Below are 17,057 nucleotides of genomic sequence, written 5' to 3'. Positions count from 1 at the left end.
TTGAAAGAGACTGTCTTATTCTATCATGTGTGCGACATTCGGCAACGTACACGTTATCGTTGATTTTTTATGAATTTTTATTTAAATTAAATAATGCTTAAAATTCAATAACTCAAGATTGGCACATACTACCACAAAGGTTCTGCCATCCTTTGAAAGAGACTGTCTTATTCTATCATGTGTGCGACTTTCGGCAACGTACACATTATCGTTGATTTTTTATGAATTTTTATTTATATTTAATAATGCTTAAAATTCAATAACTCAAGATTGGGACATACTACCACAACGGTTCTGCCTTTGTTTGAAAGAGACTGTCTTAACCTATCATGTGTGCGACGTTCGGCAACGTACACGCTATCGTTGATTTTTTATGAATTTTTATTTATATTAAATAATGCTTAAAATTCAATAACTCAAGATTGGCACATACTACCACAACGGTTCTGCCTTTGTTTGAAAGAGACTGTCTTAACCTATCATGTGTGCGACATTCGGCAACGTACACATTATCGTTGATTTTTTATGAATTTTTATTTATTCTAAATAATGCTTAAAATTCAATAACTCAAGATTGGCACATACTACCACAACGGTTCTGCCTTTGTTTGAAAGAGACTGTCTTAACCTATCATGTGTGCGACGTTCGGCAACGTACACGCTATCGTTGATTTTTTATGAATTTTTATTTATATTAAATAATGCTTAAAATTCAATAACTCAAGATTGGCACATACTACCACAACGGTTCTGCCTTTGTTTGAAAGAGACTGTCTTAACCTATCATGTGTGCGACGTTCGGCAACGTACACGCTATCGTTGATTTTTTATGAATTTTTATTTATATTTAATAATGCTTAAAATTCAATAACTCAAGATTGGCACATACTACCACAAAGGTTCTGCCATTGTTTGAAAGAGACTGTCTTATTCTATCATGTGTGCGACATTCGGCAACGTACACATTATCGTTGATTTTTTATGAATTTTTATTTATTCTAAATAATGCTTAAAATTCAATAACTCAAGATTGGCACATACTACCACAACGGTTCTGCCTTTGTTTGAAAGAGACTGTCTTAACCTATCATGTGTGCGACTTTCGGCAACGTACACGTTATCGTTGATTTTTTATGAATTTTTATTTAAATTAAATAATGCTTAAAATTCAATAACTCAAGATTGGCACATACTACCACAAAGGTTCTGCCATCCTTTGAAAGAGACTGTCTTATTCTATCATGTGTGCGACTTTCGGCAACGTACACATTATCGTTGATTTTTTATGAATTTTTATTTATATTTAATAATGCTTAAAATTCAATAACTCAAGATTGGCACATACTACCACAAAGGTTCTGCCATTGTTTGAAAGAGACTGTCTTATTCTATCATGTGTGCGACATTCGGCAACGTACACATTATCGTTGATTTTTTATGAATTTTTATTTATTCTAAATAATGCTTAAAATTCAATAACTCAAGATTGGGACATACTACCACAACGGTTCTGCCTTTGTTTGAAAGAGACTGTCTTAACCTATCATGTGTGCGACGTTCGGCAACGTACACGCTATCGTTGATTTTTTATGAATTTTTATTTATATTAAATAATGCTTAAAATTCAATAACTCAAGATTGGCACATACTACCACAACGGTTCTGCCTTTGTTTGAAAGAGACTGTCTTAACCTATCATGTGTGCGACGTTCGGCAACGTACACGCTATCGTTGATTTTTTATGAATTTTTATTTATATTAAATAATGCTTAAAATTCAATAACTCAAGATTGGCACATACTACCACAACGGTTCTGCCTTTGTTTGAAAGAGACTGTCTTAACCTATCATGTGTGCGACATTCGGCAACGTACACATTATCGTTGATTTTTTATGAATTTTTATTTATTCTAAATAATGCTTAAAATTCAATAACTCAAGATTGGCACATACTACCACAACGGTTCTGCCTTTGTTTGAAAGAGACTGTCTTAACCTATCATGTGTGCGACGTTCGGCAACGTACACGCTATCGTTGATTTTTTATGAATTTTTATTTATATTAAATAATGCTTAAAATTCAATAACTCAAGATTGGCACATACTACCACAACGGTTCTGCCTTTGTTTGAAAGAGACTGTCTTAACCTATCATGTGTGCGACGTTCGGCAACGTACACGCTATCGTTGATTTTTTATGAATTTTTATTTATATTAAATAATGCTTAAAATTCAATAACTCAAGATTGCGACATACTACCACAACGGTTCTGCCATCGTTTGAAAGAGACTGTCTTATTCTATCATGTGTGCGACTTTCGGCAACGTACACGTTATCGTTGATTTTTTATGAATTTTTATTTAAATTAAATAATGCTTAAAATTCAATAACTCAAGATTGGCACATACTACCACAAAGGTTCTGCCATCCTTTGAAAGAGACTGTCTTATTCTATCATGTGTGCGACTTTCGGCAACGTACACATTATCGTTGATTTTTTATGAATTTTTATTTATATTTAATAATGCTTAAAATTCAATAACTCAAGATTGGCACATACTACCACAAAGGTTCTGCCATCCTTTGAAAGAGACTGTCTTATTCTATCATGTGTGCGACTTTCGGCAACGTACACATTATCGTTGATTTTTTATGAATTTTTATTTATATTTAATAATGCTTAAAATTCAATAACTCAAGATTGGCACATACTACCACAAAGGTTCTGCCATTGTTTGAAAGAGACTGTCTTATTCTATCATGTGTGCGACATTCGGCAACGTACACGTTATCGTTGATTTTTTATGAATTTTTATTTAAATTAAATAATGCTTAAAATTCAATAACTCAAGATTGGCACATACTACCACAAAGGTTCTGCCATCCTTTGAAAGAGACTGTCTTATTCTATCATGTGTGCGACTTTCGGCAACGTACACATTATCGTTGATTTTTTATGAATTTTTATTTATTCTAAATAATGCTTAAAATTCAATAACTCAAGATTGGGACATACTACAACAACGGTTCTGCCTTTGTTTGAAAGAGACTGTCTTAACCTATCATGTGTGCGACGTTCGGCAACGTACACGCTATCGTTGATTTTTTATGAATTTTTATTTATATTAAATAATGCTTAAAATTCAATAACTCAAGATTGGCACATACTACCACAACGGTTCTGCCTTTGTTTGAAAGAGACTGTCTTAACCTATCATGTGTGCGACGTTCGGCAACGTACACGCTATCGTTGATTTTTTATGAATTTTTATTTATATTAAATAATGCTTAAAATTCAATAACTCAAGATTGGCACATACTACCACAACGGTTCTGCCTTTGTTTGAAAGAGACTGTCTTAACCTATCATGTGTGCGACGTTCGGCAACGTACACGCTATCGTTGATTTTTTATGAATTTTTATTTATATTTAATAATGCTTAAAATTCAATAACTCAAGATTGGCACATACTACCACAAAGGTTCTGCCATTGTTTGAAAGAGACTGTCTTATTCTATCATGTGTGCGACATTCGGCAACGTACACATTATCGTTGATTTTTTATGAATTTTTATTTATTCTAAATAATGCTTAAAATTCAATAACTCAAGATTGGCACATACTACCACAACGGTTCTGCCTTTGTTTGAAAGAGACTGTCTTAACCTATCATGTGTGCGACTTTCGGCAACGTACACGTTATCGTTGATTTTTTATGAATTTTTATTTAAATTAAATAATGCTTAAAATTCAATAACTCAAGATTGGCACATACTACCACAAAGGTTCTGCCATCCTTTGAAAGAGACTGTCTTATTCTATCATGTGTGCGACTTTCGGCAACGTACACATTATCGTTGATTTTTTATGAATTTTTATTTATATTTAATAATGCTTAAAATTCAATAACTCAAGATTGGCACATACTACCACAAAGGTTCTGCCATTGTTTGAAAGAGACTGTCTTATTCTATCATGTGTGCGACATTCGGCAACGTACACATTATCGTTGATTTTTTATGAATTTTTATTTATTCTAAATAATGCTTAAAATTCAATAACTCAAGATTGGGACATACTACCACAACGGTTCTGCCTTTGTTTGAAAGAGACTGTCTTAACCTATCATGTGTGCGACGTTCGGCAACGTACACGCTATCGTTGATTTTTTATGAATTTTTATTTATATTAAATAATGCTTAAAATTCAATAACTCAAGATTGGCACATACTACCACAAAGGTTCTGCCATCCTTTGAAAGAGACTGTCTTATTCTATCATGTGTGCGACTTTCGGCAACGTACACATTATCGTTGATTTTTTATGAATTTTTATTTATATTTAATAATGCTTAAAATTCAATAACTCAAGATTGGCACATACTACCACAAAGGTTCTGCCATTGTTTGAAAGAGACTGTCTTATTCTATCATGTGTGCGACATTCGGCAACGTACACATTATCGTTGATTTTTTATGAATTTTTATTTATTCTAAATAATGCTTAAAATTCAATAACTCAAGATTGGGACATACTACCACAACGGTTCTGCCTTTGTTTGAAAGAGACTGTCTTAACCTATCATGTGTGCGACGTTCGGCAACGTACACGCTATCGTTGATTTTTTATGAATTTTTATTTATATTAAATAATGCTTAAAATTCAATAACTCAAGATTGGCACATACTACCACAACGGTTCTGCCTTTGTTTGAAAGAGACTGTCTTAACCTATCATGTGTGCGACGTTCGGCAACGTACACGCTATCGTTGATTTTTTATGAATTTTTATTTATATTAAATAATGCTTAAAATTCAATAACTCAAGATTGGCACATACTACCACAACGGTTCTGCCTTTGTTTGAAAGAGACTGTCTTAACCTATCATGTGTGCGACGTTCGGCAACGTACACGCTATCGTTGATTTTTTATGAATTTTTATTTATATTTAATAATGCTTAAAATTCAATAACTCAAGATTGGCACATACTACCACAAAGGTTCTGCCATTGTTTGAAAGAGACTGTCTTATTCTATCATGTGTGCGACATTCGGCAACGTACACATTATCGTTGATTTTTTATGAATTTTTATTTATTCTAAATAATGCTTAAAATTCAATAACTCAAGATTGGCACATACTACCACAACGGTTCTGCCTTTGTTTGAAAGAGACTGTCTTAACCTATCATGTGTGCGACATTCGGCAACGTACACATTATCGTTGATTTTTTATGAATTTTTATTTATTCTAAATAATGCTTAAAATTCAATAACTCAAGATTGGGACATACTACCACAACGGTTCTGCCTTTGTTTGAAAGAGACTGTCTTAACCTATCATGTGTGCGACGTTCGGCAACGTACACGCTATCGTTGATTTTTTATGAATTTTTATTTATATTAAATAATGCTTAAAATTCAATAACTCAAGATTGGCACATACTACCACAACGGTTCTGCCTTTGTTTGAAAGAGACTGTCTTAACCTATCATGTGTGCGACGTTCGGCAACGTACACGCTATCGTTGATTTTTTATGAATTTTTATTTATATTAAATAATGCTTAAAATTCAATAACTCAAGATTGGCACATACTACCACAACGGTTCTGCCTTTGTTTGAAAGAGACTGTCTTAACCTATCATGTGTGCGACATTCGGCAACGTACACATTATCGTTGATTTTTTATGAATTTTTATTTATTCTAAATAATGCTTAAAATTCAATAACTCAAGATTGGCACATACTACCACAACGGTTCTGCCTTTGTTTGAAAGAGACTGTCTTAACCTATCATGTGTGCGACGTTCGGCAACGTACACGCTATCGTTGATTTTTTATGAATTTTTATTTATATTAAATAATGCTTAAAATTCAATAACTCAAGATTGGCACATACTACCACAACGGTTCTGCCTTTGTTTGAAAGAGACTGTCTTAACCTATCATGTGTGCGACGTTCGGCAACGTACACGCTATCGTTGATTTTTTATGAATTTTTATTTATATTAAATAATGCTTAAAATTCAATAACTCAAGATTGGCACATACTACCACAACGGTTCTGCCTTTGTTTGAAAGAGACTGTCTTAACCTATCATGTGTGCGACTTTCGGCAACGTACACGTTATCGTTGATTTTTTATGAATTTTTATTTAAATTAAATAATGCTTAAAATTCAATAACTCAAGATTGGCACATACTACCACAAAGGTTCTGCCATCCTTTGAAAGAGACTGTCTTATTCTATCATGTGTGCGACTTTCGGCAACGTACACATTATCGTTGATTTTTTATGAATTTTTATTTATATTTAATAATGCTTAAAATTCAATAACTCAAGATTGGCACATACTACCACAAAGGTTCTGCCATTGTTTGAAAGAGACTGTCTTATTCTATCATGTGTGCGACATTCGGCAACGTACACATTATCGTTGATTTTTTATGAATTTTTATTTATTCTAAATAATGCTTAAAATTCAATAACTCAAGATTGGGACATACTACCACAACGGTTCTGCCTTTGTTTGAAAGAGACTGTCTTAACCTATCATGTGTGCGACGTTCGGCAACGTACACGCTATCGTTGATTTTTTATGAATTTTTATTTATATTAAATAATGCTTAAAATTCAATAACTCAAGATTGGCACATACTACCACAACGGTTCTGCCTTTGTTTGAAAGAGACTGTCTTAACCTATCATGTGTGCGACGTTCGGCAACGTACACGCTATCGTTGATTTTTTATGAATTTTTATTTATATTTAATAATGCTTAAAATTCAATAACTCAAGATTGGCACATACTACCACAAAGGTTCTGCCATTGTTTGAAAGAGACTGTCTTATTCTATCATGTGTGCGACATTCGGCAACGTACACATTATCGTTGATTTTTTATGAATTTTTATTTATTCTAAATAATGCTTAAAATTCAATAACTCAAGATTGGGACATACTACCACAACGGTTCTGCCTTTGTTTGAAAGAGACTGTCTTAACCTATCATGTGTGCGACGTTCGGCAACGTACACGCTATCGTTGATTTTTTATGAATTTTTATTTATATTAAATAATGCTTAAAATTCAATAACTCAAGATTGGCACATACTACCACAACGGTTCTGCCTTTGTTTGAAAGAGACTGTCTTAACCTATCATGTGTGCGACGTTCGGCAACGTACACGCTATCGTTGATTTTTTATGAATTTTTATTTATATTAAATAATGCTTAAAATTCAATAACTCAAGATTGGCACATACTACCACAACGGTTCTGCCTTTGTTTGAAAGAGACTGTCTTAACCTATCATGTGTGCGACATTCGGCAACGTACACATTATCGTTGATTTTTTATGAATTTTTATTTATTCTAAATAATGCTTAAAATTCAATAACTCAAGATTGGCACATACTACCACAACGGTTCTGCCTTTGTTTGAAAGAGACTGTCTTAACCTATCATGTGTGCGACGTTCGGCAACGTACACGCTATCGTTGATTTTTTATGAATTTTTATTTATATTAAATAATGCTTAAAATTCAATAACTCAAGATTGGCACATACTACCACAACGGTTCTGCCTTTGTTTGAAAGAGACTGTCTTAACCTATCATGTGTGCGACGTTCGGCAACGTACACGCTATCGTTGATTTTTTATGAATTTTTATTTATATTAAATAATGCTTAAAATTCAATAACTCAAGATTGGCACATACTACCACAACGGTTCTGCCTTTGTTTGAAAGAGACTGTCTTAACCTATCATGTGTGCGACGTTCGGCAACGTACACGCTATCGTTGATTTTTTATGAATTTTTATTTATATTAAATAATGCTTAAAATTCAATAACTCAAGATTGCGACATACTACCACAACGGTTCTGCCATCGTTTGAAAGAGACTGTCTTATTCTATCATGTGTGCGACTTTCGGCAACGTACACGTTATCGTTGATTTTTTATGAATTTTTATTTAAATTAAATAATGCTTAAAATTCAATAACTCAAGATTGGCACATACTACCACAAAGGTTCTGCCATCCTTTGAAAGAGACTGTCTTATTCTATCATGTGTGCGACTTTCGGCAACGTACACATTATCGTTGATTTTTTATGAATTTTTATTTATATTTAATAATGCTTAAAATTCAATAACTCAAGATTGGCACATACTACCACAAAGGTTCTGCCATTGTTTGAAAGAGACTGTCTTATTCTATCATGTGTGCGACATTCGGCAACGTACACATTATCGTTGATTTTTTATGAATTTTTATTTATTCTAAATAATGCTTAAAATTCAATAACTCAAGATTGGGACATACTACCACAACGGTTCTGCCTTTGTTTGAAAGAGACTGTCTTAACCTATCATGTGTGTGACTTTCGGCAACGTACACGTTATCGTTGATTTTTTATGAATTTTTATTTATATTAAATAATGTTTAAAATTCAATAACTCAAGATTGGCACATACTACCACAAAGGTTCTGCCATCCTTTGAAAGAGACTGTCTTATTCTATCATGTGTGCGACTTTCGGCAACGTACACATTATCGTTGATTTTTTATGAATTTTTATTTATATTTAATAATGCTTAAAATTCAATAACTCAAGATTGGCACATACTACCACAAAGGTTCTGCCATTGTTTGAAAGAGACTGTCTTATTCTATCATGTGTGCGACTTTCGGCAACGTACACATTATCGTTGATTTTTTATGAATTTTTATTTATATTTAATAATGCTTAAAATTCAATAACTCAAGATTGGCACATACTACCACAAAGGTTCTGCCATTGTTTGAAAGAGACTGTCTTATTCTATCATGTGTGCGACATTCGGCAACGTACACATTATCGTTGATTTTTTATGAATTTTTATTTATTCTAAATAATGCTTAAAATTCAATAACTCAAGATTGGGACATACTACCACAACGGTTCTGCCTTTGTTTGAAAGAGACTGTCTTAACCTATCATGTGTGCGACGTTCGGCAACGTACACGCTATCGTTGATTTTTTATGAATTTTTATTTATATTAAATAATGCTTAAAATTCAATAACTCAAGATTGGCACATACTACCACAACGGTTCTGCCTTTGTTTGAAAGAGACTGTCTTAACCTATCATGTGTGCGACGTTCGGCAACGTACACGCTATCGTTGATTTTTTATGAATTTTTATTTATATTAAATAATGCTTAAAATTCAATAACTCAAGATTGGCACATACTACCACAACGGTTCTGCCTTTGTTTGAAAGAGACTGTCTTAACCTATCATGTGTGCGACATTCGGCAACGTACACATTATCGTTGATTTTTTATGAATTTTTATTTATTCTAAATAATGCTTAAAATTCAATAACTCAAGATTGGCACATACTACCACAACGGTTCTGCCTTTGTTTGAAAGAGACTGTCTTAACCTATCATGTGTGCGACGTTCGGCAACGTACACGCTATCGTTGATTTTTTATGAATTTTTATTTATATTAAATAATGCTTAAAATTCAATAACTCAAGATTGGCACATACTACCACAACGGTTCTGCCTTTGTTTGAAAGAGACTGTCTTAACCTATCATGTGTGCGACGTTCGGCAACGTACACGCTATCGTTGATTTTTTATGAATTTTTATTTATATTAAATAATGCTTAAAATTCAATAACTCAAGATTGGCACATACTACCACAACGGTTCTGCCTTTGTTTGAAAGAGACTGTCTTAACCTATCATGTGTGCGACGTTCGGCAACGTACACGCTATCGTTGATTTTTTATGAATTTTTATTTATATTAAATAATGCTTAAAATTCAATAACTCAAGATTGCGACATACTACCACAACGGTTCTGCCATCGTTTGAAAGAGACTGTCTTATTCTATCATGTGTGCGACTTTCGGCAACGTACACGTTATCGTTGATTTTTTATGAATTTTTATTTAAATTAAATAATGCTTAAAATTCAATAACTCAAGATTGGCACATACTACCACAAAGGTTCTGCCATCCTTTGAAAGAGACTGTCTTATTCTATCATGTGTGCGACTTTCGGCAACGTACACATTATCGTTGATTTTTTATGAATTTTTATTTATATTTAATAATGCTTAAAATTCAATAACTCAAGATTGGCACATACTACCACAAAGGTTCTGCCATTGTTTGAAAGAGACTGTCTTATTCTATCATGTGTGCGACATTCGGCAACGTACACATTATCGTTGATTTTTTATGAATTTTTATTTATTCTAAATAATGCTTAAAATTCAATAACTCAAGATTGGGACATACTACCACAACGGTTCTGCCTTTGTTTGAAAGAGACTGTCTTAACCTATCATGTGTGTGACTTTCGGCAACGTACACGTTATCGTTGATTTTTTATGAATTTTTATTTATATTAAATAATGTTTAAAATTCAATAACTCAAGATTGGCACATACTACCACAAAGGTTCTGCCATCCTTTGAAAGAGACTGTCTTATTCTATCATGTGTGCGACTTTCGGCAACGTACACATTATCGTTGATTTTTTATGAATTTTTATTTATATTTAATAATGCTTAAAATTCAATAACTCAAGATTGGCACATACTACCACAAAGGTTCTGCCATTGTTTGAAAGAGACTGTCTTATTCTATCATGTGTGCGACTTTCGGCAACGTACACATTATCGTTGATTTTTTATGAATTTTTATTTATATTTAATAATGCTTAAAATTCAATAACTCAAGATTGGCACATACTACCACAAAGGTTCTGCCATTGTTTGAAAGAGACTGTCTTATTCTATCATGTGTGCGACATTCGGCAACGTACACATTATCGTTGATTTTTTATGAATTTTTATTTATTCTAAATAATGCTTAAAATTCAATAACTCAAGATTGGGACATACTACCACAACGGTTCTGCCTTTGTTTGAAAGAGACTGTCTTAACCTATCATGTGTGCGACGTTCGGCAACGTACACGCTATCGTTGATTTTTTATGAATTTTTATTTATATTAAATAATGCTTAAAATTCAATAACTCAAGATTGGCACATACTACCACAACGGTTCTGCCTTTGTTTGAAAGAGACTGTCTTAACCTATCATGTGTGCGACATTCGGCAACGTACACATTATCGTTGATTTTTTATGAATTTTTATTTATTCTAAATAATGCTTAAAATTCAATAACTCAAGATTGGCACATACTACCACAACGGTTCTGCCTTTGTTTGAAAGAGACTGTCTTAACCTATCATGTGTGCGACGTTCGGCAACGTACACGCTATCGTTGATTTTTTATGAATTTTTATTTATATTAAATAATGCTTAAAATTCAATAACTCAAGATTGGCACATACTACCACAACGGTTCTGCCTTTGTTTGAAAGAGACTGTCTTAACCTATCATGTGTGCGACGTTCGGCAACGTACACGCTATCGTTGATTTTTTATGAATTTTTATTTATATTAAATAATGCTTAAAATTCAATAACTCAAGATTGGCACATACTACCACAACGGTTCTGCCTTTGTTTGAAAGAGACTGTCTTAACCTATCATGTGTGCGACGTTCGGCAACGTACACGCTATCGTTGATTTTTTATGAATTTTTATTTATATTAAATAATGCTTAAAATTCAATAACTCAAGATTGCGACATACTACCACAACGGTTCTGCCATCGTTTGAAAGAGACTGTCTTATTCTATCATGTGTGCGACTTTCGGCAACGTACACGTTATCGTTGATTTTTTATGAATTTTTATTTAAATTAAATAATGCTTAAAATTCAATAACTCAAGATTGGCACATACTACCACAAAGGTTCTGCCATCCTTTGAAAGAGACTGTCTTATTCTATCATGTGTGCGACTTTCGGCAACGTACACATTATCGTTGATTTTTTATGAATTTTTATTTATTCTAAATAATGCTTAAAATTCAATAACTCAAGATTGGGACATACTACCACAACGGTTCTGCCTTTGTTTGAAAGAGACTGTCTTAACCTATCATGTGTGTGACTTTCGGCAACGTACACGTTATCGTTGATTTTTTATGAATTTTTATTTATATTAAATAATGTTTAAAATTCAATAACTCAAGATTGGCACATTCTACCACAACGGTTCTGCCTTTGTTTGAAAGAGACTGTCTTAACCTATCATGTGTGCGACGTTCGGCAACGTACACGCTATCGTTGATTTTTTATGAATTTTTATTTATATTAAATAATGCTTAAAATTCAATAACTCAAGATTGCGACATACTACCACAACGGTTCTGCCATCGTTTGAAAGAGACTGTCTTATTCTATCATGTGTGCGACTTTCGGCAACGTACACGTTATCGTTGATTTTTTATGAATTTTTATTTAAATTAAATAATGCTTAAAATTCAATAACTCAAGATTGGCACATACTACCACAAAGGTTCTGCCATCCTTTGAAAGAGACTGTCTTATTCTATCATGTGTGCGACTTTCGGCAACGTACACATTATCGTTGATTTTTTATGAATTTTTATTTATTCTAAATAATGCTTAAAATTCAATAACTCAAGATTGGGACATACTACCACAACGGTTCTGCCTTTGTTTGAAAGAGACTGTCTTAACCTATCATGTGTGTGACTTTCGGCAACGTACACGTTATCGTTGATTTTTTATGAATTTTTATTTATATTAAATAATGTTTAAAATTCAATAACTCAAGATTGGCACATTCTACCACAACGGTTCTGCCTTTGTTTGAAAGAGACTGTCTTAACCTATCATGTGTGCGACGTTCGGCAACGTACACGCTATCGTTGATTTTTTATGAATTTTTATTTATATTAAATAATGCTTAAAATTCAATAACTCAAGATTGCGACATACTACCACAACGGTTCTGCCATCGTTTGAAAGAGACTGTCTTATTCTATCATGTGTGCGACTTTCGGCAACGTACACGTTATCGTTGATTTTTTATGAATTTTTATTTCAATTAAATAATGCTTAAAATTCAATAACTCAAGATTGGCACATACTACCACAAAGGTTCTGCCATTGTTTGAAAGAGACTGTCTTATTCTATCATGTGTGCGACATTCGGCAACGTACACATTATCGTTGATTTTTTATGAATTTTTATTTATTCTAAATAATGCTTAAAATTCAATAACTCAAGATTGGGACATACTACCACAACGGTTCTGCCTTTGTTTGAAAGAGACTGTCTTAACCTATCATGTGTGTGACTTTCGGCAACGTACACGTTATCGTTGATTTTTTATGAATTTTTATTTATATTAAATAATGTTTAAAATTCAATAACTCAAGATTGGCACATACTACCACAAAGGTTCTGCCATCCTTTGAAAGAGACTGTCTTATTCTATCATGTGTGCGACTTTCGGCAACGTACACATTATCGTTGATTTTTTATGAATTTTTATTTATATTTAATAATGCTTAAAATTCAATAACTCAAGATTGGCACATACTACCACAAAGGTTCTGCCATTGTTTGAAAGAGACTGTCTTATTCTATCATGTGTGCGACTTTCGGCAACGTACACATTATCGTTGATTTTTTATGAATTTTTATTTATATTTAATAATGCTTAAAATTCAATAACTCAAGATTGGCACATACTACCACAAAGGTTCTGCCATTGTTTGAAAGAGACTGTCTTATTCTATCATGTGTGCGACATTCGGCAACGTACACATTATCGTTGATTTTTTATGAATTTTTATTTATTCTAAATAATGCTTAAAATTCAATAACTCAAGATTGGGACATACTACCACAACGGTTCTGCCTTTGTTTGAAAGAGACTGTCTTATTCTATCATGTGTGCGACTTTCGGCAACGTACACGTTATCGTTGATTTTTTATGAATTTTTATTTCAATTAAATAATGCTTAAAATTCAATAACTCAAGATTGGCACATACTACCACAAAGGTTCTGCCATCCTTTGAAAGAGACTGTCTTATTCTATCATGTGTGCGACTTTCGGCAACGTACACATTATCGTTGATTTTTTATGAATTTTTATTTATATTTAATAATGCTTAAAATTCAATAACTCAAGATTGGCACATACTACCACAAAGGTTCTGCCATTGTTTGAAAGAGACTGTCTTATTCTATCATGTGTGCGACATTCGGCAACGTACACATTATCGTTGATTTTTTATGAATTTTTATTTATTCTAAATAATGCTTAAAATTCAATAACTCAAGATTGGCACATACTACCACAACGGTTCTGCCTTTGTTTGAAAGAGACTGTCTTAACCTATCATGTGTGCGACGTTCGGCAACGTACACGCTATCGTTGATTTTTTATGAATTTTTATTTATATTAAATAATGCTTAAAATTCAATAACTCAAGATTGGCACATACTACCACAACGGTTCTGCCTTTGTTTGAAAGAGACTGTCTTAACCTATCATGTGTGCGACGTTCGGCAACGTACACGCTATCGTTGATTTTTTATGAATTTTTATTTATATTAAATAATGCTTAAAATTCAATAACTCAAGATTGCGACATACTACCACAACGGTTCTGCCATCGTTTGAAAGAGACTGTCTTATTCTATCATGTGTGCGACTTTCGGCAACGTACACGTTATCGTTGATTTTTTATGAATTTTTATTTAAATTAAATAATGCTTAAAATTCAATAACTCAAGATTGGCACATACTACCACAAAGGTTCTGCCATCCTTTGAAAGAGACTGTCTTATTCTATCATGTGTGCGACTTTCGGCAACGTACACATTATCGTTGATTTTTTATGAATTTTTATTTATATTTAATAATGCTTAAAATTCAATAACTCAAGATTGGCACATACTACCACAAAGGTTCTGCCATTGTTTGAAAGAGACTGTCTTATTCTATCATGTGTGCGACATTCGGCAACGTACACATTATCGTTGATTTTTTATGAATTTTTATTTATTCTAAATAATGCTTAAAATTCAATAACTCAAGATTGGGACATACTACCACAACGGTTCTGCCTTTGTTTGAAAGAGACTGTCTTAACCTATCATGTGTGTGACTTTCGGCAACGTACACGTTATCGTTGATTTTTTATGAATTTTTATTTATATTAAATAATGTTTAAAATTCAATAACTCAAGATTGGCACATTCTACCACAACGGTTCTGCCTTTGTTTGAAAGAGACTGTCTTAACCTATCATGTGTGCGACGTTCGGCAACGTACACGCTATCGTTGATTTTTTATGAATTTTTATTTATATTAAATAATGCTTAAAATTCAATAACTCAAGATTGCGACATACTACCACAACGGTTCTGCCATCGTTTGAAAGAGACTGTCTTATTCTATCATGTGTGCGACTTTCGGCAACGTACACATTATCGTTGATTTTTTATGAATTTTTATTTATATTTAATAATGCTTAAAATTCAATAACTCAAGATTGGCACATACTACCACAAAGGTTCTGCCATTGTTTGAAAGAGACTGTCTTAACCTATCATGTGTGCGACGTTCGGCAACGTACACGCTATCGTTGATTTTTTATGAATTTTTCTTTATATTAAATAATGCTTAAAATTCAATAACTCAAGATTGCGACATACTACCACAACGGTTCTGCCATCGTTTGAAAGAGACTGTCTTATTCTATCATGTGTGCGACTTTCGGCAACGTACACGTTATCGTTGATTTTTTATGAATTTTTATTTCAATTAAATAATGCTTAAAATTCAATAACTCAAGATTGGCACATACTACCACAAAGGTTCTGCCATCCTTTGAAAGAGACTGTCTTATTCTATCATGTGTGCGACTTTCGGCAACGTACACATTATCGTTGATTTTTTATGAATTTTTATTTATATTTAATAATGCTTAAAATTCAATAACTCAAGATTGGCACATACTACCACAACGGTTCTGCCTTTGTTTGAAAGAGACTGTCTTAACCTATCATGTGTGCGACGTTCGGCAACGTACACGCTATCGTTGATTTTTTATGAATTTTTATTTATATTTAATAATGCTTAAAATTCAATAACTCAAGATTGGCACATACTACCACAAAGGTTCTGCCATTGTTTGAAAGAGACTGTCTTATTCTATCATGTGTGCGACATTCGGCAACGTACACATTATCGTTGATTTTTTATGAATTTTTATTTATTCTAAATAATGCTTAAAATTCAATAACTCAAGATTGGGACATACTACCACAACGGTTCTGCCTTTGTTTGAAAGAGACTGTCTTAACCTATCATGTGTGCGACGTTCGGCAACGTACACGCTATCGTTGATTTTTTATGAATTTTTATTTATATTAAATAATGCTTAAAATTCAATAACTCAAGATTGGCACATACTACCACAACGGTTCTGCCTTTGTTTGAAAGAGACTGTCTTAACCTATCATGTGTGCGACGTTCGGCAACGTACACGCTATCGTTGATTTTTTATGAATTTTTATTTATATTAAATAATGCTTAAAATTCAATAACTCAAGATTGGCACATACTACCACAACGGTTCTGCCTTTGTTTGAAAGAGACTGTCTTAACCTATCATGTGTGCGACATTCGGCAACGTACACATTATCGTTGATTTTTTATGAATTTTTATTTATTCTAAATAATGCTTAAAATTCAATAACTCAAGATTGGCACATACTACCACAACGGTTCTGCCTTTGTTTGAAAGAGACTGTCTTAACCTATCATGTGTGCGACGTTCGGCAACGTACACGCTATCGTTGATTTTTTATGAATTTTTATTTATATTAAATAATGCTTAAAATTCAATAACTCAAGATTGGCACATACTACCACAACGGTTCTGCCTTTGTTTGAAAGAGACTGTCTTAACCTATCATGTGTGCGACGTTCGGCAACGTACACGCTATCGTTGATTTTTTATGAATTTTTATTTATATTAAATAATGCTTAAAATTCAATAACTCAAGATTGGCACATACTACCACAACGGTTCTGCCTTTGTTTGAAAGAGACTGTCTTATTCTATCATGTGTGC

This window comes from Astyanax mexicanus, chromosome 9 (assembly GCF_023375975.1).
Source record: "Astyanax mexicanus isolate ESR-SI-001 chromosome 9, AstMex3_surface, whole genome shotgun sequence".
NCBI classification, from domain to species: Eukaryota; Metazoa; Chordata; class Actinopteri; order Characiformes; family Acestrorhamphidae; genus Astyanax; species Astyanax mexicanus.
This window is presented reverse-complemented; position numbering follows the sequence as displayed.